Raw genomic sequence first — 24651 nt, 5'->3', positions numbered from 1 at the left:
GTCAGACGCGGAGCGAGGTGAGGCCGTCTCCATGACCAGACCCTTATCCGGGGTTTGACCTGCTTATTCTTTTTCTTTCGTATTCCTTCCAGGGTCAAGACCTTCTTTGGCAATTTTATCGTCCTCCAACTCAAGAGATATGAAAACATAGCCACAACTCAGCCGATTGCAAAGAACGACTGCAACGGAAATTTGTGGTCCCTCTTGGTGCAACCTGAGACCGATGGATCTCTGACCCTTCATAAAAAAACTCTCTTCTCGGACTCGGCGGATTACCACGGCGCGTGTAGCAGACGCTGAAAATTGCAACTCTAACTCTCTTGATCTTAAATCTCGTATATGTTGTTTTGACTATTTGTTGATAATGTGTTCTTCTGCGCCGGCTCTTCTTTATCCGGTACATCGCAAGTTTCTCGATCCCTGAATAGACCCCTTCAGGAACTCAACACCACCGTACGCTCGCCCCACAGTGGGTGCCAACTATCGTGGTTTTGTTACTGCAGATGTGTTGGCATTCTAGATATAGGGGTACCCAGACTTGCCTGCCTACGGCCTGCGGCATGGCTCCATCAATGGCCTGGTATGGCCCAATTTCGACATCAACTACTCGAGACCCTCGCGAGGGGCCAAGCCTCGTGAGGCGGATGACACCAAGACCTCTAAGGGGATCAGCCTCCTCAGGCTGGCACCCAAGGAGCAAAGATTTCTGTGCAAGGCTCACCTCGTGAGGTTTGGGTGACGTGAGCCCTGACGATCGAGGCTAGGCGGGCGCCAGCGGGCGCAGTGTACTAGTTTCCTCTTTGGTGCAAAGGAGGCAAGTAGTGGGTGCGGGGTCCCGAGGAATGCTACCTCTTGAGCATGCGTTGGTTTTTCCTTGAAGAGGAAAGGGTGATGCAGCAAAGTAGCGTAAGTATTTCCCTCAGTTTTTGAGAACCAACGTATCAATCCAGTAGGAGGCTACACTCAAATCCCTCGTACCGGCACAAACAAATATGAACCTTGCAACCAGTGTGATAAAGGGGTTGTCAATCCCTTCACGGCAACTTGCAAAAGTGAGATCTGATAGAGATAATAAGATAAATATTTTTGGTATTTTTCTGAAATAGATTGAAATGTAAAGATTGCAAGATAAAATATATCGGAAACTTATATGATGGAAAATAGACCCGAGGGCCATATGTTTCACTAGCGACTTCTCTCAAGATAGCATAAGTATTATGGTGGGTGAACAAATTACTGTCGAGCAATTGATAAAAAGTGCATAGTTATGAGAATATCTAGGTATGATCATGTATATAGGCATCACGTCCGCGACAAGTAGATCGAATTGATTCTGCATCTACTACTATTACTCCACGCATCGACCGCTATCCAGCATGCATCTAGAGTATTAAGTTCAAAAGAACAGAGTAACGCATTAGGCAAGATGACATGATGTAGAGCGATAAACTCAAGCAATATGATATAAACCCCATCTTTCTATCCTCGATGGCAACAATACAATACGTGCCTTGCTACCCATGCTGTCACTGGGAAAGGACACCGCAAGATTGAACCCAAAGCTAAGCACTTCTCCCATTGCAAGAAAGATCAATCTAGTAGGCCAAACCAAGCTGATAATTCAAAGAGACTTGCAAAGATAACAAATCATACATAAAAGAATTCAGAGGAGATTCAAATATTGTTCATACATAATCTTGATCATAAACCCACAATTCATTGGATCTCGACAAACACACCGCAAAAAGTATTACATCGAATAGATCTCCAAGAAGATTGTGGAGAACTTTGTATTGAGATCCAAAGAGAGAGAAGAAGCCATCTAGCTAATAACTATGGACCCGAAGGTCCGAAGTAAACTACTCAGACTTCATCGGAGAGGCTATGGTGTTGATGTAGAAGCCCTCCGTGATTGATTCCCCCTCCGACGGAGCGTCGGAAAATGCCCCAATATGGGATCTCACGGGTATAGAAGGTTGCGGCGGTGGAAATAGGGTTTCATGGTGCTTCTGGATGTTTTCGGGGTATATGAGTATATATAGGCGAAAGAAGTAGGTCGGTGGAGCCATGAGGGGCCCATGAGGGTGGGGGGCATGCCTACCCCCTGGCCGCGCCCTCATACCTCGTGGCCACCTCGTTGCTTCCTTGACGTCCACTCCAAGTCTCCTGGATTGCATTTGTTCCAAAAACGATTCTCCTGCAGGTTTCATTCCGTTTGGACTCCGTTTGATATTCCTTTTCTGTGAAACACTGAAATAGGCAAAAAACAACAATTTGCACTGGGCCTCTGGTTAACAGGTTAGTCCCAAAAATAATGTAAAAGTGCATCATAAATCCCATTAAACATCCAAAACAGATAATATAATAACATGGAACAATCAAAAATTATAGATACGTTGGAGACGTATCAAGCATCCCCAAGCTTAATTCCTGCTCGTCCTCAAGTAGGTAAGTGATAAAAATAGAATTTTTGATGTGGAATGCTACCTAACATAATTTTCAATGTAATTCTCTTTATTGTGGCATGAATGTTCAGATCCAAAAGATTCAAGTTAAAAGTTTAATATTGACATAAAAATAGTAATACTTCAAGCATGCTAACCAAGCAGTTTATGTCTTATGAAAATAGCATAGCCAAAGAAAGTTTATCCCTACAAAATCATATAGTTTGGCCATGCTTCATTTTTGTCACACAAAATGCTCCCATCATGCACAACCCTGGTTTCAGCCAAGCAATTGGTTCATACTTTTTGACGTGCTTCAGCCTTTTCAACCCTCACGCAATACATGAGCGAGCCATGGACATAAAACTATGGGTGGAGTAGAGTATGATGATAGGGATTATGTGAGAAAACAAAAAAAGGAGAAAGTCTCACATTGACGCGGCTAATCAATGGGCTATGGTGTCAATACGAGGAGTAGGGATTGCAATGCAACGGATGCACTAGAGCTATAAATGTATGAAAGCTCATCAAAAATAAACTAAGTGGATGTGCATCCAACTTGCCTGCTCCCGAAGACCTAGGGCATTTTTAGGAAGCCCATCATTGGAATATACAAGCCAAGTTCTATAATGAAAAATTCCCACTAGTATATGAAAGTGACAAAATAAGAAACTCTCTATCATGAAGATCATGGTGCTATTTTGAAGCACAAGTGTGGAAAAAGGATAGTAGCATTGTCCCTTCTCTCTTTTTCTCTCATTTTTTTATTTGAGCTTCTTTGCCTTTTTTTAATTTTTTTATTTTCTCTCCTTTTTTTTATTTCGTCATGAGTCTCATCCCGACTTGTGGGGGAATCATAGTCTCCATCATCCTTTCCTCACATGGGACAATGCTCTAATAATGGAAATCATCACACTTCTATTTATTTACAACTCAAGAATTACAACTCAATACTTAGGACAAAATATGACTCTATGTGAATGCCTCTGGCGGTGTACCGGGATATGCAATGAATCAAGAGCGACATGTATGAAAGAATTATAAAGGTGGCTTTGCCAGAATTACGATGTCAACTACATGATCATGCAAAGCAATATGACAATGATGGAGAGTGTCATAATAAACGGAATAGTGGAAAGTTGCATGGCAATATATCTCGGAATGGCTATGGAAATGCCATAATAGGTATGTATGGTGGCTGTTTTGAGGAAGATATAAGGAGGTTTATGTGTGATAGAGCATATCGTATCACGGGGTTTGGATGCACCGGCGAAGTTTGCACCAACTCTCAATGTGAGAAAGGACAATGCACGGTACCGTAGAGGCTAGCAAATTGCAGAAGTGTAAGAGTGCGTATAATCCATGGACTCACATTAGTCATAAAGAAATCATATGCTTATTGTAAAAGTTTATTAGCCCTCGAAGCAAAGTACTAATACGTATGCTCCTAGGGGAAGGGTTGGTAGGAGTTAACCATCGCACAATCCCGACCTCCACTCATAAGGAAGGAAATCAAAGAACACCCCATGCTTCAAATTTGTCACACAACGTTCACCATACGTGCATGCTATGGGACTTGCCAACTTTAACACAAGTATTTCTCAATTTCATAATTACTCCATATGAAAGTTTTTATTTTACCCAACTTGGATGCCCATCATATTAGGACTAATTTTATAACCAGAGCAAATAACCATGCTGTTCTCAAAGACTCTCAAAATAATATAAGTGAAGCATCAGAGATCAATAATTTATACAAAATAAAACCACGAGCAAAATTGTCTAGCTCAAAAGATATAAGTGAAGCACATAGAGTACTCTAATAAATTCCGATTCATGTGTGTCTCTCCAAAAGGTGTGTACATCAAGGATGGTTGTGATAAACTAAAAATCAAAGACTCAAATCATACAAGATGCTCCAATTAAAACACATATCATGTGGTGAATAAAAATATAGCCTCAAGTAAAGTTACCGATGGACGAAGATGAAAGAGGGGATGCCTTCCGGGGCATCCCAAGCTTAGGCTTTTAGTTGTCCTTGAATTTTACCTTGGGGTGCCTTGGGCATCCCCAAGCTTAGGCTCTTGCCACTCCTTATTCCAAAATCCAGCAAATCTTTACCCAAAACTTGAAAACTTCACAACACAAAACTCAACAGAAAATCTCATGAGCTCCATTAGTGCAAGAAAACAAACCACCATGTTAAGGTACTGTAATGAACTCATTAATTATTTATATTGGTGTTAAACCTACTATATTCCAACTTCTCTATGGTTCATACCCCCCGATACTAGCCATAGATTCATCAAAATAAGCAAACAACACACGAAAAACAGAATCTGTCAAAAACAGAATAGTCTGTAGAAATCTGTAACACTCGAATACTTCTGGAACCCAAAAAATAATACCAAATTAGGAAGCCCTATATAATTTGTTTATCAATCTTCTGCAGAAAGAATCATCTGAAAATCACGTTTCTGTGATTTATGAAAAGTATTCTTGTGCGTGCAAAAGTTTCTGTTGTTCCGCAAGATCAAATTAACTATCACCCAAGAAGATCCTATAGGTTTTACTTGGCACAAACACTAACTAAAACATAAAACCACATCGAACCAGAGGCTAGATTTGTTGAATAACAGCAACGAAAAATATTGGGTTGTCTCCGAACAAGCGCTTTTCTTTAAAGCCTTTAGCTAGGTATTGATAATTTTAATGATGCTCACATGAAAGATAAGAATTGATGCACAAAGAGAGTATCATAAAACACGTGACAAACACATCTAAGTCTAACATAATTCCTATGCATAGGCATTTTATAAGCAAACAAATTTGCAAGGCAAGCAAAAACTAGCATATGCAAGGAAGATGAAAGAGACGATAGCAATCTCAACATGACCAGAGGTAATTTAGTAAGTTAAAAATTTCTACGACCATATTTTCCTCTCTCATAATAATTACATGTAGGATCATAGGCAAATTCAACAAAATAGCTATCACATAACATATTATCAACACGATCCACATGCATGTGAAGTTGACACTCTTCCAAAATAGTGGGATTATCATTAACTAAAGTCATGACCTCTCCAAACCCACTTTTATCAAAAATACCATAAGATTGAACATTCTCCAAATATGTGGGATCTAAAGTTGACACTCTTCCAAACCCACTTTCAATATTATTGCAAACACTATTATCAATCTCATATTCATCATGGGGGTTAAATAAATTTTCAAGATCATAAGAAGAGTCACTCCAATCATGATCATTGGAACAAGTAGTAGACATAGCAAAACGAGCATCCCCAAGCTTAAGGTTTTGGATATTATTAGCACAATTGACATCAAGAGAATTTAAAATAAAATCATTGCAATCATGCTTTTTATTCAAGGAGCTATCGTGAATCTCTTCATAAATTTCTTCATCACAATTTTCAGATTCACGAATTTCAAGCAAAACCTCATAAAGATAATCTAGTGCACTCAAATCACTAGAATTTGGTTCATCATAATTGGATCTCTTAAAAAGATTGGCAAGCGGATGAGGATCCATAGATCTTAGGTTCTCTATTTAGCAATAAATAAACAACTATTCCAACCAAATGAGCAAACGAGCCAACTAAGACATCAAAGTAAACGAAAAGACAAACAGAAGAAGGGCGAATAAAACAGCAAGGGTGAAGTGGGGGAGAGGAAAACGAGAGGCAAATGGCAAATAATGTAATGCGAGGTATAAGAGTTTGTGATGGGTACTTGGTATGTCTTGACTTGTGCGTGGACTCCCCGGCAACGGCGCCAGAAATCCTTCTTGCTACCTCTTGAGCATGCGTTGGTTTTCCCTTGAAGAGGAAAGGGTGATGCAGCAAAGTAACATAAGTATTTCCCTCAGTTTTTAGGAACCAAGGTATCAATCTAGTAGGAGGCTACACTCAAATCCCTCGTACCTGTACAAACAAATAAGAACCTTGCGACCAACACGATAAAGGGGTTGTCAATACCTTCACGACCACTTGCAAAAGTGAGATCTGGTAGAGATAATAAGATAAATATTTTTGTTATTTTTATGATATAGATTGAAAAGTAAAGATTGCAAGATAAAATAGATCGGAAATTTATATGATGGAAAATAGAGCCGGGGACCATAGGTTTCACTAGTGGCTTCTCTCGAGATAGCATAAGTATTATGGTGGGTGAACAAATTACTGTCGAGCAATTGATAGAAAAGTGCATAGTTATGAGAATATCTAGGCATGATCATGTATATAGGCATCATGTCCGCGACAAGTAGATCAAAACAATTCTGCTTGTACTACTATTACTCCATGCATCGACCGCTATCCAGCATGCATCTAGAGTATTAAGTTCATACTAATAGAGTAACACATTAGGCAAGATGACATGATGTAGAGGGATAAACTCAAGCAATATGATATAAACCCCATCTTTTTATCCTTGATGGCAACAATACAATACGTGCCTTGCTGCCCCTGCTGTCACTGGGAAAGGACACCGCAAGACTGAACCCAGAGCTAAGCACTTCTCCCATCGCAAGAAAGATCAATCTAGTAGGCCAAACCAAACTGATAATTCAAAGAGACTTGCAAATATAACAAATCTTACATAAAAATTCAGAGGAGATTCAAATATTGTTCATAGATAATCTTGATCCTAAACCCACAATACATCGGATCTAGACAAACACACCGCAAAAAGTATTACATCGAATAGATCTCCAAGAAGATCGAGGAGAACTTTGTATTGAGATCCAAAGAGAGAGAAGAAGCCATCTAGCTAATAACTATGGACCCGAAGGTCTGAGGTAAACTACTCACACTTCAACAGAGGGGCTATGGTGTTGATGTAGAAGCCCTCCATGATCGAGGCCCCAAGATGGGATCTCACGGGTACATAAGGTTGCGGCAGTGGAAATAGGGTTTTATGGTGCTCCTAGATGTTTTTGGGGTATATGAGTATATATAGGCGAAAGAAGTAGGTCGGTTGAGCCACGAGGTGCCCACAAGGGTGGGGGGCGCGCCTACCCCCGTGGGCGCACCCTCCTACCTCGTGGCCGCCTCGTTGCTTCCTTGACGTCCACTCCAAGTCTCCTGGATTGTGTTTGTTCCAAAAACGATTCTCCTGAAGATTTCATTCCGTTTCGACTCCTTTTGATATTAATTTTCTGCGAAACACTGAAATAGGCAAAAAACAACAATTTGCACTGGGCCTCCGGTTAATAGGTTAGTCCCATAAATAATATAAAAGTGCATAATAAAGCGCATTAAACATCCAAAACAGATAATATAATAGCATTGAACAATCAAAAAATATAGATATGTTGGAGACGTATCAAGGAAGCAGCCAAAGGTTCCATTCCTATGCAACAAGACCAAGACCTCCAGGACGACAGGATGGAGGTCATTGCCGATCCCACCACAGCGTCACGACCAGAGGCTTTTGCAGGCGAAGACCCCTTTAGTCAGGATAATATGTACTTGTTGTCTCCCTTCAAATTTGGCCGTTGTGGGATCCCTTCCTGCCTCCATTCGGGAAGAGGACCAATGCCACTATAAATAGGGCCTAGCCACCTACACAGGGGGCGGGGGAGATCAGATCCTTTCCACCCTCACCATCTCACCAGCTCACTTGAGCCCAAGAACACATCTCCTAGGGTTGTTCTCCACTGTACTAGTTCTTCCTCAGCCCCTCGAGGCAAATCCACCACAAAGCAGGAGTAGGGTTTTACACCGCAAGGTGGCCCAAACCTGGATAAATTGCTATGTCCCATTTCCTTCAAGCTCGACGCGTTAGGCCCTGAGATTAGCGAGTCGGTAGACTGGGGAGAGTGAGATCTTTGCACACACCCCAAAGTTCGAACCTCTCAAGGGTTTGCGGAACCTGTAATACGACATTTGGCGCGCCAGGTAGGGGTGCGTCGGAGCTTCTCTTCCGTCGATCGACTCGCCACCGCTCCACCACTTCCATGGCTGACATGCGCCGAGCTCGTGCTGAGTGCCGGGACGCCCTTGTCGCCCGCGTCGCTCAGACAGCACCGGCGGGCGACGGTTGCCCTCGCCGACCCCCATCGCCGATGGTGAACGCCGCCACGGGCCCAGCAGGCCACGAGCAACAAGCCTCTTCACTGCACCCGTCTATGTGCCACGACGGGCGCACCGCAACTCCATCATTGACTCCAGCTGCTTCGTCCTCTCACGGTCGTGGTGGCCCGGCGAACACGCAGGCCACTCTTCTCATGGCGCGTGAGCTCCTGCGCTACCACTCGGTCGACGACCTCTACAAGGACTGGCTCGACCGCATCGGTCAGCACGTTAGCGCCGCTGGGGACTCTGCTGCACCGGCTCGCTCGCTGCCTCAACCGCTGCCTGCTGCGGGAGATGTAGCTCACGGGGCTCCTCCTCCACCCCCAAGGCAAGAAGCCATCATCGAGCCAAGGCGGGTGGAACCTCGGCGTGATCTGCAGCGTTAGGCGCCCGTGCGCGATGAAGCAAGCTGCCAGGTGGTCCAGCGGCCCCAAGAAGATGCACGCGCGCTCCTGGCGCCACGTCAAGACCGTGCGCTGCCTGCGATGGCGGTTGCGAACGCCAAGACCAGGTTCCGCCTCCCCCGGCGGGCTCTTGTGACCACAGAGGGGTGCCGCGCGTTCACTCTGGAGTTGCACTGCGTAGTCTGGCAAGGGAAGTTCAAGCCCGGCCTGCCTCCACGCTACGACGGCACCGCCGACCCTGCCGAGTTCCTGTAGCTCTACGAGCTGAGTATCGAGGCGGCCAGTGGCGACGAGAAGATCATGGCAAACTGGTTCCCCATGGCCCTCAAGGACAGTGCATGCTCCTGGCTCCTGAACCTGCCCGTAGGATCGATCTCCTCCTAGGACGAGATGCGGGAACACTTCATTGCCAACTTCGAGGGCACTCACGACTGCCCGCCATCTGCAGGTGACCTGCGACGCGTCAAGCAGCAACCGGGAGAGACCCTGCAGAAGTACAGCCAACAATTCAACAACGTTCGCCTCAGGATTCCCAAGGTGTCGGAGGAAGCCATCATCTCGGCGTTCACCGACGGCGTCCGCAATGTCAGGATGAAGGAGCAGCTCGTCATACACGAAGACCTATGCACGGACCTGGAGATGTTCAACATGACAACCAAGTGCGTGAGAGCTAAGGAGCGACACCTCTCCCTTCTCGAGCTCCCCGATGCAGACCCAGAAGACAAGAAGGCCAAGGCCAAGGACGTGAAGCGCAAGGGACTGGCCGTGCTCACAGCTAAGCCAGAGATGAAGCGCGGCTGCAATCACCCGGAGTCATCCAAGGGCAGCCGCCCGTTCTGCTTCTTCCACAACATGCATAGCCACAACACCAACGACTGTCAGGAGCTCAGGGCCATCTGCGACGGGCGCCTTGGTCGTTGCCCCGAGCGTGATGATCGAGGCTACGAACGCGAAGGATGCCGAGGTGGAGGATGCTGGGAAGGCCGCGGCCATCGTCAGGAGTGTTGCGACCAGCCTCGGGAGGACTACTGGTAGGGCCAGCCTCACGAGGACGCCTGGAGGGATCAGCCTCGCGAGGATTGGCCCCAGGGTAACGTTGGTCTTCCTCCGCTGCCACCACCGCCAAGAAGGAACGAAGACCACCATCTGGGCAAGGGGGCTGGGGGCTTCCAAGAGCCTCGTACCATTGCTTGCATCCTGGGCGGCTCCCAGGCCCCAGCCTCTCATTGCATCTTCAAGCAGTTCGCGCGTGAGGTGAACGCATCCCTTCGAAAGCTCGAGGCGATGTGCCCGCTCAGATGGTCCAAGTACGCCATCACCTTTGACTCCTCTAACCAACTCAAGTGCGCGGCCATGGCTGGCGCGCTCCCGGTGCTCTGCTCGCCCATCATCAGCAACGTGCTCGTCACCAAGACGCTCATCAACGGCGGCGCAGGGCTCAATGTTCTCTCTATCCAGATGTTCAACAGGCTCCAAGTGTCGTATCACCAGCTTCAACCTACCAAGCACTTCTCAGGAGTGACCAACGGCTCCACACATCTGATCGGGCATGTCCGCCTCCCCATCACCTTCGGCAAGCGCGACAGCTACCGCACCAAGCTCATCGACTTCGACGTCGCCGACATTCGCCTGCCATACAATGCCATCCTTGGGTACCCAGCTCTTGCCAAGCTAATGGCGGCAACACAGCATGGCTACAATGTCCTCAAGATGCCAGGAAACTGCGGCATCATCATGGTCGCTTATGAAGAAAAGGACGTTGTGTGCTCTCTCGAGCACGCCTACTAGGCTGCAGCGGTCGAGAACCCTGACAACGAGGGTGCCGTCCACCCTCCTGAATTCGTTCCCAAGAAGAAGAAGCAACAACTCCACCAAGGATCTCAGGAGGATGGGGCGTCCCCGGTGCCGCCTCAAGCCTGGCGTCTATGGACGGGGCGCCTTCCCGTCTCGCATAGGAAGGCATGCCCGGTGCCCCTCTCAAGCTAGCCTCGGGGGCTCTCCTCTAGAGGGCCTCTGACCTGGCCAGTGTCACGACGGAGGTGCTCGGGCACCATGTGGAGGCATGTTTCAGGCACGCATCCACGGAGAGGGCGTTGGGTGCGAGGCGCCTGGCACTCATGAGTTCGTCGACAAGACAGTCAAGGAGATTCAGGAGGCAAGGGTCATGCGGGGTGATCACCGCCCACCACCGTGTGCGGCTCCTGGCCCAGGTGAGGACGAGGAGTTGCACGTCTACGTTGACATCCCGGGGCTCAACAGGGCCGTGTGTCAGGAGCTTTTCTGGCCGTCGCATGTAGGACGATGCGAGGGGCCCCTCACAGCTATGTCTGCATGCCCTTTGGTCTGCTGAACACAACTGTTGCATCCCAGCGCCGCATGTGGGGCGTCCTCATGGCTCAGGAGGCCCGGCGCCAGGCGATCTAGACGGAGATGGCGATGGATTTTCTCGAGCCCCCGGACCTCCGGAGCGTCCCAAGGTTCAAGGACAGGGCAATCAGGACAACCCAATGGCGACTGAGGTATGCGCAGGCCGGGCCGGGCCGATGCAGAACACTAAGACCTACTCTCGCATCTCCTCTCCAAAAGTTGTTCGTACATCAAGGGGGACTCCTAAGCATCGCATCTCAGGAGCCTAACTGGCCATGTAGCCCCTCAACCCTTGGCCTCGTCCTGGCAATCCGTACGACCCAATGGAAGCTGAGGTATGCGCGGGGCCGGGCCCTGCCGACGCAGAACACTAAGACCTACCCTCGCATCTCCTCTCCAAAAGTTGTTCGTACATCAAGGGGGACTCCTGAGCATCGCGTCTCAGGATCCTAACTAACCAGGTAGCCCCTCACCCCTTTGCCTCGTCCTGGCAATCTGTATGACCCAATGATGGATGAGGTATGTGTGGGGTCAGGCCCTGCCGACGCAGAACGCTAAAGCAAACGGGAAAGAGATTGCGAAACTTTAGCAAACTATTACAAAACACATTGTCTCTTAAAAAAGTACCAAGCCCGAGTTCTTACACCTCCGCGAGGCACGATACATGTTGCAGGTTGAAAACAGGGAGAGGAGCTGCCATCAAGCCTCTTCTTCAGCCTTGGACATCACCATCGCCCGCCTTGGGAGCCCCGTCGTCAATGATGTCGCTGTCATCCTTGCTGTCATCCTTGGACATCACCATCGCCCGCCTTGGGAGCCCCGCAAGGAACTTCTTCAGCAGGGCCTCCACATGACCCTTCACGGCTTCCGCAGTGGTGGCACATGACTCAGGGTCCATGGGCTCGAGCAAGGCGCCAAAGTCGAAGTTGGTGTCCCGAAGATAGAGATGGCTGAAGACGCGTGTCATGGCCGAGGACGAGTGCATACGGGCCTCCCCTCCATCATGGGGCCGAACCAAATGATGAAGGTCTCGAGTGCAGCAACGAGCTTGGGGAGCAGTACGGCCGGACCCTGCTCCGGGGTCACCGCTGTCTCCTAGCGCTCGCTCTCGAAGAGATCCTGCAGCGCCTTGTGGGACCTCTCCTCAAGAGAGATGAAGGCGACGTGCTCCACGGTGGCCACCTCCTTGGCCTTGGCATGGGACGCCTAGGCCGCCTCCACCTCCGCCTTCCACTTCTCCAGGTGGTGCGCTCTGTGGCCTGTTCCTGGGCTGCCTGCGCTAGCTCAACATCACGATCAGCACCCGCAGCCTCCTAGACCTCTAGCTCCTCCTCCTGCACCTTGAGCTGATTGGCCTGGGTGGCCTGCTGATCCTGGACGGTCTTCAGCTCGGCCTCCATCGCGTGGCAGCGCTCCTGTGCATCCTTGGCTTCCTTTAGCGCCACGTCATGGGCGGCTGCGGCTAACCCAACCACCCTCTGGCCCTCCTCCGTGGACGCCACGGCTAGGCCCCTGGCCGTCCTGATAGACGTATCGGTCTGAAGCTATCTCGAGACCAGCTCTTGACGCCCCGACACCCTGCGCCGGTCCGGACCGTGAAGATCATCCCGGAGCTGGTCCAGCATGGAGCAGGCCTCCTCTAGGGCTTCAGACGCGGTGGAAGCACCACGGCCCGACGGCGTGCTGGATGGAAGAGGAGGCATTGTCGGCACCAAGACCGGCGGAGCAGCAGCTACAGACGGGACCGGGGGCTCCGAAGATCTTGGGTCCCCGGCAAGCGAGTCTGGGACAGGCGCCTTCGGGGTCAGCTCTACCGCAGGAGCCGACTCCTCCTGAGGCTGCAGGAGCGACGGGAGCTGCTATGCCCCTCTAAGCCGGAGCTGCAGCAACCATGGCGGCACGCTTGGCCTTGGCGGATCCAGCGTCCCCCATCTTCGTCTTCAACACCGGCGGCGGCCTGACATTAGATGAAGATGGTGAGCACTACCTCGAAACCCAAGAACAAAGGTGATGAGGTGCACTTACTTATTCATGGTGACGTAGTTCCTCTATAGACCCTGAAGCGCGAACTTCCCGGGCACGGGCGGTGTTGCGTTCTTAGGAGCGGACGAGTGCATGTCTGGCCCCACGCTGGATGATGGAGGAGAAGCAGGAGCGCAACTCAGGGGAATCAACGCCGACCTATCCCTCTTCAGGACCCCTCACCTCTGCTTCTTCGGAGGGGTCCCCCGGGAACTTGTGGTGACCCTGGCATAGTGCACCGACTCCCTGACCGGGTGCGCAAAAGCGTCATCGTCGTTGGAGAAGTCGCGAAGGAGGTCGCTCTGCCGCGGGGGAGAGTTCTCCCCCTCCGCCTCCTAGGCGGCTTCGGAGGAGTGGTCGCCAGAGGACACGTCCACCAGGGAGACTGCCGGCAGGGAAGGCTCCATCGACACGAGCCCGCACTCATTGAAGATAGGCATGGCGGCGACTATCCCCTACCCGTCATCTCGGTGGTACAACGGGAGGTGGTCGTTCGGGGGGCTGCTCTGGTCCTTCCCGAGCAAGGAGTGCATGACCATGCTCAGCTCCTTGTCGAAAGGCTGTCCGGGCACAGCCGGAGCTTGTCTTCTATGCCCCCAAGCTTCCACAAGGGGCGGGATTGCTCCTAGACCGGCACCAGGTGCTGCATGAGGAACTCTCTAACGATCATGGCCCCCGTTGGCTTCTCCGCCTTCAAGTCAGCCGCCATCTTCTTCAGCAGCGGCTTCGCCAGGGGGTCGGTGAGATTCTCGTGAGACCACCCTTCTCTGGACGTTGGAAGCCCAGTTGGCAGCTCCAATAGGGCATGCGAGCACTTGGCGTCCATGAAGATCCACTTGTTCCAGAAGTCCTCCACCTTCTTCCCGGTGCGGGAGATCGTGTTGCTGCCTTTGGCTGCAACGAAGGAGGACCATCCTGTGCACTGGCTGTCGTTCACCCGGAGGTAGAAGAAGTGGCGAAGCAGCGCAACGGAGGGCATCACCCCCACGAACGCCCCGCAGTAGAAGGCAAAGATGGACAGGAGGAGGATGGAGTTGGGGTGAAGATGGAGGGCGTGAAGCTCGCAATGGCGAAGGACGGTGTAGAAGAAGCGGGAGAAAGGTGGGCCAACCCGGCGTAAACACTGTGCAGGAAGAAGGGGTAGAAGGTACCGGCCAAGGATTCCAGTTTGGCAGAGCCAACCCGGAGCGCCGTCTCTCCCCCCTCGCTATCGTTGCTCGCCGTAAGTTGGAGCGCGGCGGCAAGGTGCTTCTCTTCAGTGTTGGTGGACGCGCCCAGGGCTGGCTCGAACCAGGGGGCCGAGCGCGTGGTCGGGGACGGAGACTTCGCCTTGCCGGAGGCCATTGGGCACAAGATTGGTGGGGGAAACCGGCAGATCTGGAGGATTTTTTGGCGCGGAGAGAAAAGCGGATCTGGAGCAAGATGGAAGGAGGGCGATGGAGGCTTTGCGGCAGGTGCCAGCCTTTTTGTCAACTAGGAACAGTTGCCGAGGCAGCATGGGGAAGTGGAGACACCCACGTCCCATCAATCGCCACGCGTCATCCAAGGCCGCGGGCGGTTAGGGCCTACGGTGCTCCGCACATGCCCTTTGGCTTTGCCTAGAAGCCAAGACCGAGCGCGCCTTGGGCCCGGGGGCTAGTGTCGGTGTTCTGGATACGGGGGTACCCAGACTTGCCTGCCTGCGGCCTGCAGCGTGGCTCCATCAACGACCTGGTAAGGCCCAATTTCAACATCAACTACTCGAGACCCTCGCAAGGGGCCAAGCCTCGTGAGGCGGACGACACCAAGACCTCCAAGGGGATTAGCCTCCTCAGGCTGGCTCCTGAGGAGCAGAGATTTCGATGCAATGCTCACATTGTGAGGTTCGGGTGACGTGAGCCATGACGATCGAGGCCAGGCGGGCGCTAGTGCGCGTAGCGTCCCATTTTCCTCTTCGGTGCAAAGGAGGCAAGCAACAGGCATGGGGTCCCGAGGAAGCAGCCAAAGGATTCCATTCCCGTGCAACAAGACCAAGACCGCCAGGACGGCAGGACGAAGGTCATCGCCGAGCCCACCACAGTGTCATGACCAGAGGCTTTTGCAGGCAAAGACTACTTTAGTCAGGATAAGATGTACTTGTTGTCTCCCTTCAAATTTGTCCATTGCGGGATCCCTTCCCGCCTCCATTCGAGAAGAGGACCAAGGCCATTATAAATAGGACCTAGCCACCACCACAGGGGGGAGAGATCGGATCCATTCCATCCTCACCAGCTCACAACCTCACTTGAGCCCAAGAACTCACCTCCTGGGGTTGTTCCCCACTGTACTAGTTCTTCCTAAGCCCCTCGAGGAAAATCCACCACAAAGCAGGAGTAGGGTTTTACACCTCAAGTTAGCCCGAACCTAGGTAAACTGTTGTGTCCCATTTCCTTCAAGCTCGACGCGTTAGGCTGTGAGATTAGCGAGTCGGTAGACTGGGGAGAGTGAGATCTTCGCACGCACCCCAGAGTTCAAACCTCTCAAGGGTTTGCGGAACCCGTAATCCGACAAGATGTCCTTCTGCAAGGACTTAGTCGTGAGGCCAACGCATCTAATTTGTAGCTTGAACAGGGTTGAGCGGGACAAGAGACGCGAGAATTTACCTAGATTTGGCCCCTCGTGGTGGAGGTAAAAGCCTACATCCTGCTTCATTGATATTGATGATTATGATGACGATCTAGGTTACAAGGGCGGTGTTTCGCTACCTCTATTGAAAGCATCTACTTTGATCTTGTCTAAGATTTGTCTGTCTAAGCCCAATCTTAACCTGTAAAGAACTTGAGCCTCTTGGGGTGCCCTACCCCTCCTTATATAAGTTGAAGGGGCGGGTTTACATGTAGAGTCCTAGTAGGATTAGGAATTAGCCTATTTCTGACTTCCTATCACGGGCTTCTCACCATGGGCTTCTGAATCCTGGTCTTCTTATCTCCAGCCGGGCGGCTTACAGCTGGACAACTTACCTTCAGGACTTATCTTCAGGGCTTATCTTCAGGCATCTCATCTTCTGAGACTCATCTCCTTGACTCATCATGGCGGGTTAAGATGGATGGTTACAATGGCTGCTTAACTCCAGAGAGGACTTACATGGTTGCTCAAGTCTAGAGAGGACTTAACATGGCTGCTTAAGCCCAGAGATGACCTAATGTCAGGGCAACTTAAGCCCAGAGATGACTTAAGCTTCAGGGCGGCTTATCCTTATGAGCCGGATCTTGGTCGTGGGGAATATCCTCATAAACCACCTTTCTTGGGGTTCACGTTCTCCTTGGATAGTTCCATCATCTTCTCCACAAGCTGTAAGAAAAAAGATCATGACGACAAGTTGGTTCCATCAGCACACACACATTGACTATGTTAAGACTTAGCAATTAGATTGTTACAAGCAACTGGCAAGTGATCCCGAGTATAGGAGGATTTTCAGGCGATGGTGGGAAAATGTACGTACCATTTGTTGCTTGGTCAGCAAAATTGTCTTATTCAACAAAACAATGAAACTGTTTAGTAACTGTAAGAATTGAGAAGAATAAGAAAACTGAATTGTCTCATGGTTTTCACTGGTCAGCAGCTCTGTACCTCCTCAATTTTCATACATGCTTTCTCCTCCTTAAGGTGGTTCAGTTCAGCTTCAAGATCCATAGTATAATCCTGTAGGATTAACAAAGATAGTATGTACATGTCACCACCTTGTTACTACCATTGCAGAAATGGCATTGCATAAAAACCAACAGTTTTGGCAGCAAAGTAAGTATCTATTTGGCACGCGATCATGCGGCTGACTCACGGTTCTTGATCATGCGACGGTGATGACGCTCGATCCTCCTCTTGCAGGACTGATCCTCCAGGGCGCCGCATTTTCGGGTGTAACCATTCATCATCGGTCCGTCGCCCATGCAGTTCATCATGTCAGCCTATGTCATGGTGCTCCTCCCGTCTGATGACCCGGGGCTCTCGATACCCACCCCACCATGAGAAGGTGGTGGCGGTGGCACCATGGTCATCCCTGCGTACCCATTGGGGACGAACCCCATGTCATCGCCCATCACCGGGAACATGTTGTTGGTCGGTACCATCGGGTACATCATTGGGCCAGGTTACTGCGCGGGGTCCATCTCTCCATGGATCAGGCCGACCGGCAGAGGTGCCTAGCCGATGGCAGATCTCCGGACCATGCTGGCCTTGACAAGGAACTGCTACAACTTGATCTCTCCAAGCGCACCCTCCCAGTCGTTGGCCGCAACGGAACCGCCATTCTCCACAAAATGTAAAATTGCAAGGTTGCTCTACCTACCGTCTAGGTGGTGTCCAATAGGGAGCTGCCATCTAACACTATGTGGGTCAAGTATCTTTGTATTACATTTCTTTTCTGAATTTCCCATCTTCGTATTTCCACTATCTCTCTTCAATAGTTGACCCCCACTAGTGTACTTCACATGCATGCATGACAGTGTGGCAGAAACACTTTTTCTTCTCCCACACAATAAATCCAACCATTTCTTCCTCCTTAGCTAATTTAAAACATCCATATATTTTAAACCATATATATATTCATTTGTGAAACTTTTTTTATATTTGAACTCCTTGCGCGAAAACCTTTAAAATGAGATCAATCTTGAATGTTTTTTAACCATATTTAAATTTAAACATATATTTCACATGTCAAAATAATCTATTTCACAATGATACATTACAGTTTCACTTTCTATAGTGGCTATTGCACCATTCATAACCTACATTTCACTTTTCACAGGCTTGCTTCACAAATAAAAAACCTATTTAAATTGCACATTTCTCAAACAAGATATTTCACTCTTTTGAAAAAACTATTACACATGTTCAAACAATCAGTTTCAGAAATGATACAATAGAATTTCACTCTCTGTAGTTACTCTTTCATAATTCACAACCTACATTTCACTCACACTGGCTAGGTTCAGGAAGAGCACATATATTTCAATTACATATTTTTGAAAAAACAGATTTCACACTTTTGAAATAATCAGTTTCACATTTATACATTGTAATTCACATTTTGTGGTTCATATTTTCGCAATTCCGAACCTGCATTTTACATTTCACTGTCATGTTTCACAAAAATCACATATATTTTAGTTACGCATTTTTGGAAAAACATATTTCACTCTTTTGAAATAATCAGTTTCACATTTGTACATTATAATTTCACATTTTGTGGTTAGTATTTCACAATTCAGAACCTACATTTTTACATTTCACAGTTATGTTTCACAAAAATCACATCTATTTTAGTTACACATTTTTCAAAAAAAACATATTTCACTCTTTCAAAAAATCATTTTCACATTTTGTGGTTACTATGTCACAATTCAAAACCTACGTGTAATATTTCACGGGTGTGTTTTACAAAAATCACATCTATTTCAATTGCACATTTTTGAAAAAACATTTTCAGTCTTTCGAAATAAACTGTGACACATTTCAAAAAATCAATTTCAAAAAGTCATTGGTTTCTAGTAAAATACAATGGTTTTAAATATTTCTGTTGAAATAGTTTTTTATAAAATTTAGTGATATTGATTTGGTTCACATATGGAATATGAAACGTTGAAATTTAAATGTTTTCGAAATGTATTCAAGATCGGTCTTGTTTAAAAGGCCTTGGCACAAGGAGTTCAAATATATAAAAATAAATCAAATATGAACTTATGCTTTAAAAGATATGGATGATTAAATTTAATAAAAGGTTGGATTTAAACCGAAGAGAGAGAGAGAGAGAGAGAGAGAGAGAGAGAGAGAGAGCACACTATCATATTTCTGCCATGCATCCATGCCAAAGACAAACAATGGGGACCACTAGCTGTATTTTGATGATGTATACTAGTGTATAGGATAAAATGAGAATAAAGTGGTCCCGTCTGCACGTATGTTGAGGCAAGCAATGAATGGCAGATTTGTTGCCGCTAGGTAGCATCACTGCACAAAAAGACTTTCTCCCATTCGCCACCATTGGCTAGACAAGAAGCTGCGATGACAGAGGCGCGGCCAGAGGCTGGTCATGCACCGGTCGGGGCTCCCTATTGATCTTAGCCCACACCTCCTCCACTATCTCTCGGCACAGTCGGGGAGGCAAGGAGAAGGATCCCAACCGGCATAGGTCGCTTACTCCAGCATCCCCACCACTTTCGCTTCGACCAACACCCACCACGAGCCTCCTCACTGCCCACCAAGCCACGGTTGGGAGCCGCATGGAACTCCTCGGCATTCCATATGTCGCTCATGAACTCATCCATGTTCATGGACCCAAAATTGTGCCCCACCTTGCACATCGACTATTGCAGCTCGTCCAGCATCAGCGTGAAGATTTAAGGCTGCCGCGCAGGCGCAACCATTTTGTTCCTCACCTTTAAGAATGCGAGGGTGTGAGGTGACTTCTTCTTCGAAGAACTTCACATCTTTGCTCATCTCTGAAGCCATCATATCTCTCCATTGTGGTCTCTATGTACGCTCTTGTTTGTGGTGTGTGGTTCAGTCTTGTGCGCCACCCCCCTATTTATAGCCTACCGCATGCAAGAAATAAGCATCAATTAAAGCATTAGATAGCTATTAAATTAACGTGATTGATGAAAAAGGTCAGCTATAGATATATCGATACAGAATAGTAAGTGCGTCTCATACTGGATAAATAGGGTGCTGCCAAAGCGCCAAACATTCACAAGATGCGGCTACCGCAGCGCCGGGACAGGGCGCCACCCTTCTTGTGTTGACGTTCTCCTTGGACTATTACATCATCTTCTCAGCTATAGAAAAATCATGACCACAAGGTGTTACCATCAGCACACTCACATTAACTGTTTTAAGAATTAGCAATTATGTTGTTGCAAGAAATTGGCAAATTATGGTAAGTGTAGGAGTGTTTTTTTCTTAGAAAAGAAGTATCACCCCTGGCATCCAATGCACATAGCCATAAGAGTATCGGGGTTGATGACCGCTATCATGGTTGGCCAACGAGGGAGCGCAACTGGAGGCTAGTCGGACCATCAATCAGCAAGTCATGACGGAGGGAGAAAGTGGATCGACTACCCAAGCATTATGATGGTTGACCACCGACAAGTCTCAAGGATACCCACGTAACCACTAATTTGAATAGATCAAATTTCACTAGATTTAAGAACTATTTTAATGACTAAACTTTCACCGATGCGGCAAAGTGTGCCTACGTGACTAAACTCAACTCGAGTGTCATCTCCACTTCTTCAGAAGAGAGGAAAGCCGAAGACTCCCACACACATATCTGAAATGGACCACACACACATAGCATCACGTCATATTAAAACTTGAGTACACATCAACATATTGCTAATTTCCTTTTGTTCTGTTTTTTTGAAGTTTCTAACAAACCCATCATCATCTATTAACAGTAACAAACAATACAAGTTCACTTGCTTGACCACATAAATACTGACATTTTATTCCTTATGGAATTTAGGTACTACTGGTAAATTACTATACCATCTTGCTGCAAAAAAGGTAACCACTATCAACACCAGAATTGTTGTTGCAGCTGCATCAGACACACAAAATAGCTAGAATGCAAGTCCTACTGATCCTCCTGCTAGCACGGCTGTAGAGGCTGAATGGCGGGTCACCGTTCACCAGATGTAGCTATTGTAGTGCCGTGAGAGAGCACCACCCTTCTTGTTGTTGACGTTCTCCTTGGATTGTTCCATCACCTTCTCCACCAGTTGTAAAAAAAATCATGACCACAAGGTGTTTCCTTCAGCATGCACATATTAACTTTGTCAGACATGGCAATTAGGTTGTTGGAAGGAATTGGTTGTTGGACTGAATTGGAAAATTGTGGTAAGTGTAGGATGGTCTTTTCTTAGAAAAGGAGGATCACCCCTGGCCTTCGATGCACACATCCATAATAGTGTCAGGGTAGATGAAGGTTGTCATGGTTTGCCAACCAGGTTGTGCAACTAAAGGCTAGCCGAACCCTCAAGAAACGAGTCGCGACGGAGGAAAAGGGGATCGACTACCAAGAGTTGCAATTGGTGACCACCATCAATTCTAACAGGATCTCGCGCGACCGTTGGTTGGAATAACTCAAATGTCACTTGATTTAAAAACTATTTGAATAGCTCAAATTTCACCAGCGTGGCAAAGTGCGACTACGTGACTAAACTTAACTCGTTTGTCATTCCACTTCTTCAGAAGGGAGCAAAGGCGAAGACTCCCACACACACTCCGAAATGGACCACACACATAACATCGTGTCATATTAAAGCATGAATACACATCAACATATTCCTAATTTCCATTTGCTCCTATTGTCTGAAGTTTCTGACAAACCAATCATCATGTATTAATGTAACAACAACACAAGTCACTTTCTTGACCACCAGATAAACACTAATGTTTGGGTTCTTATGGGTTTTAGGCACTACTAGTAAATTATTATACCATTCCGCTCAGAAAAGAAAAGGTAACTACTATCAAAAACACAATTGTCGTTGTATATGCATCAAACACACAAAATGGCCAGAATGCAAGTCCTCCTCATCCTCCTACCGGATCAGCTATAGAAGCTTAATGGACGGTTAGCGTTCACCAGATGTAGCTGCCACAGTGTGGCGAGAGGGCACCACCGTTCTTGGCATTAACTTTCACCATGGAATATGCCACCATCTTCTCCCCTAGCTGTAAAAATATCACGACCATAGGGTGTTACCATCTGCACACTCACATTAACTTTTTTAAGACTTGGCAATTTGGTTGTTGAAGCGATTGGGAAATGATGGTAAGTGTAGGAGGGTTTCTTTCTAAAAAAAGGGGGATCACCCCTAACCTCTGATGCACACAGCCATAAAAGTATAAGGGTTGATGATCGTAGTCATCGTTGGCAAACCAAGGAACCGAACTGAAGGCTAGCTAGACCCTCAAGCAGTGATCCACGATGAAGGGGAAAGGGTATCAAATACCCAAGCATTGCAATTGGCGACCATGGTAAAAGGATCCCACGTAACCACTGATTTGAATACCTCAAATTTTACAAAATTCAAAAACTATTTGATAGCTCAAATTTTGTCAACCCGACAAATTGCGCCTATGTGACTCAACTCAAATCATGTGTCATCTCCACTTCTTTGGAAGAGAGCAAATGTGAAGACTCCCACACATACATTCGAAATGGATCACAAACGTAGCATCGTATCATACTAAAGTGCGAGTACACATCAACATATTACTAATTTTATTTTCTTTCGATTGTCTAAAGTTTCTGACAAACCCATCATCACCTACAAACAATAGCAACAACTCAAGTTCACTTGCTTGACCAGAAAAACACTGACATTTTGGTCCTTCCGAGTTTTAGGTACTACCACTAAATTACTATACCATCCCGCTCCGAAAAGAAATGGTAACTACTATCAGCACCACAATTGTCGCCCAACTTGCATCAAACACACAAAATGGACAGAATGCAAGTCCTCCTCATCCTCCTGCCAGCACAGCTTTGGAATCTCAAAGGTGGGTCGCCGTTCACTAGATGCAGTTGCCGTAGTGCCGTGACCTGGTGCCACCCTTCTTGGCATTGACGTTCTCGTTAGGCTATTCCATCATCTTCTCCACCAGCTATGAAAAAATATCACGACCACAGGGTGTTACCAACAACACGCACACACTAACTGGCTTTAGACTCGGCAATTAGGTTTTTCCAAGCAATTGGCAAATGATGGTAAGCGTAGGAGGGTTTTTTCTTAGAAAAGAATGATCACCCCTGGCCTCCGATGCACATAGCCATATGAGTATGCAGGTTGATGATCGTCGTCATGGTTGGCCAACCAGGGAGCACCTGAAGGCTAGTTGGACCCTCAAGCTACGAGCCACGACAGAGGGGAAAGGGAATCGACTACCCAAGCATTGCAATGGGTGATCACCGTCAAGTCTCACGGGATCCCGCATGACCACGGATTTGATAGCTCAAACTTCATTGTATTTAAAAACTATTTGAATACCTCAAATTTCACACACGCGGCTAAGTGTGCCTATGTGACTAAACTCAATTCGTGTGTCATCTCCACTCCTTTAGAAGAGAGAAAAGGTGAAGACTCCCACACACACATCCAAAATGGGACACACACATAACATCCCATCATATTAAAGCATGAGTACATATCAACGTATTGTTTATTTTTTTCCGTTGACTAAAGTTTCTACCAAACCCATCATTACCTATAAACTGCAACAACAACACAAGTTCACTTGTTAACATTTGGGTCCTTATGGGTCTTCGGTGCTACTATAGTAAATTACTATACCACCCCGCTCCAAAAAGAATAGGTAACTCTACTATCGACACCACAAATGTCGTTGTAGTTGCATCAAACACACAAAAAGGCAAGAATGCAAGGCTTTCTCATCCTCCTGCCAGCATGTTTATGGAAGCTGAATGGTGGGTCATCATTCACGATGCAGTTGTTGCGGCGCCGGAACAGGGCTCCACCCTTCTTGGCGTTCATGCTCCCCTTGGACTGTTTCATCATCTTCTCCACCAGCTGTAAAAAAAACCACAACCACAGGGTGTTACCATCTGCACGCACACATTAACTATTTTAAGACTTGCCAATTAGGTTGATGCAAGCAATTGGTAAATGATTGTAAGTGTGTGAGGCTTTTTTTCTAGAAAAGGAGGATCACCCTTGGCCTCCGATGCACACATCCTTAAGAGTATGAGGGTTGATGATCACTCTCATGGTTGGCCTACTAGGGAGCACAACTAAAGGCTCATTGGACCCTCAAGCAGCATGCTGCGATGGAGGGGAAAGGGGATCGACTACCCAAGCATTGCAATGGGTGACCACCGTCAAGTCTCACGGGATCCCACGTGACCATTGATATTAATAGCTCAAATTTTACTAGATTGAAAAACTACTTAAATGCTCAAATTTCATCAAAACAACAAAGTGTGCCTATGTTATTAACTTGTGCGTCATCTCCAGTTCTTCAGAAGAAAGCAAAGGCAAAGATTCACACACAAATCTGAATTGGACCACACACATAGCATCAGACCATATTAAAGCGCGGGTGCACATCAAAATATTGCTAATTTTCTTTTCTTCCATTTGCCTGAAGTTTCTGACAAACCCATCATCACCTATAAATAGTAATAAAAATGCAAGTTCACTTGCTTGACCAGATAAACACTAACATTTGGGTCGTTATGGGTTTTAGGTGCTACTAGTAAATTACTATACCATCCCACTATAAAAAGAGAAGGTACTATCAACACCACATTTGTCATTGTAGTTGCATCAAACACAC

General features: G+C 47.3%; 1 pseudogene; it reads right to left on the bottom strand.

Annotated features, from left to right (window-relative positions):
- Positions 1–19800, bottom strand: part of LOC119281751 — a 35048-nt pseudogene extending 15248 nt beyond the window's left edge.
- Positions 19801–24651: the final 4851 nt, after the last annotated feature.

Source organism: Triticum dicoccoides, chromosome 3B, assembly GCF_002162155.2.
Source record: "Triticum dicoccoides isolate Atlit2015 ecotype Zavitan chromosome 3B, WEW_v2.0, whole genome shotgun sequence".
In the NCBI taxonomy this organism is placed as follows: domain Eukaryota; kingdom Viridiplantae; phylum Streptophyta; class Magnoliopsida; order Poales; family Poaceae; genus Triticum; species Triticum dicoccoides.
Note: the sequence above shows the minus strand (reverse complement) of the source record. Positions and strands in the feature narration are given on the sequence as shown.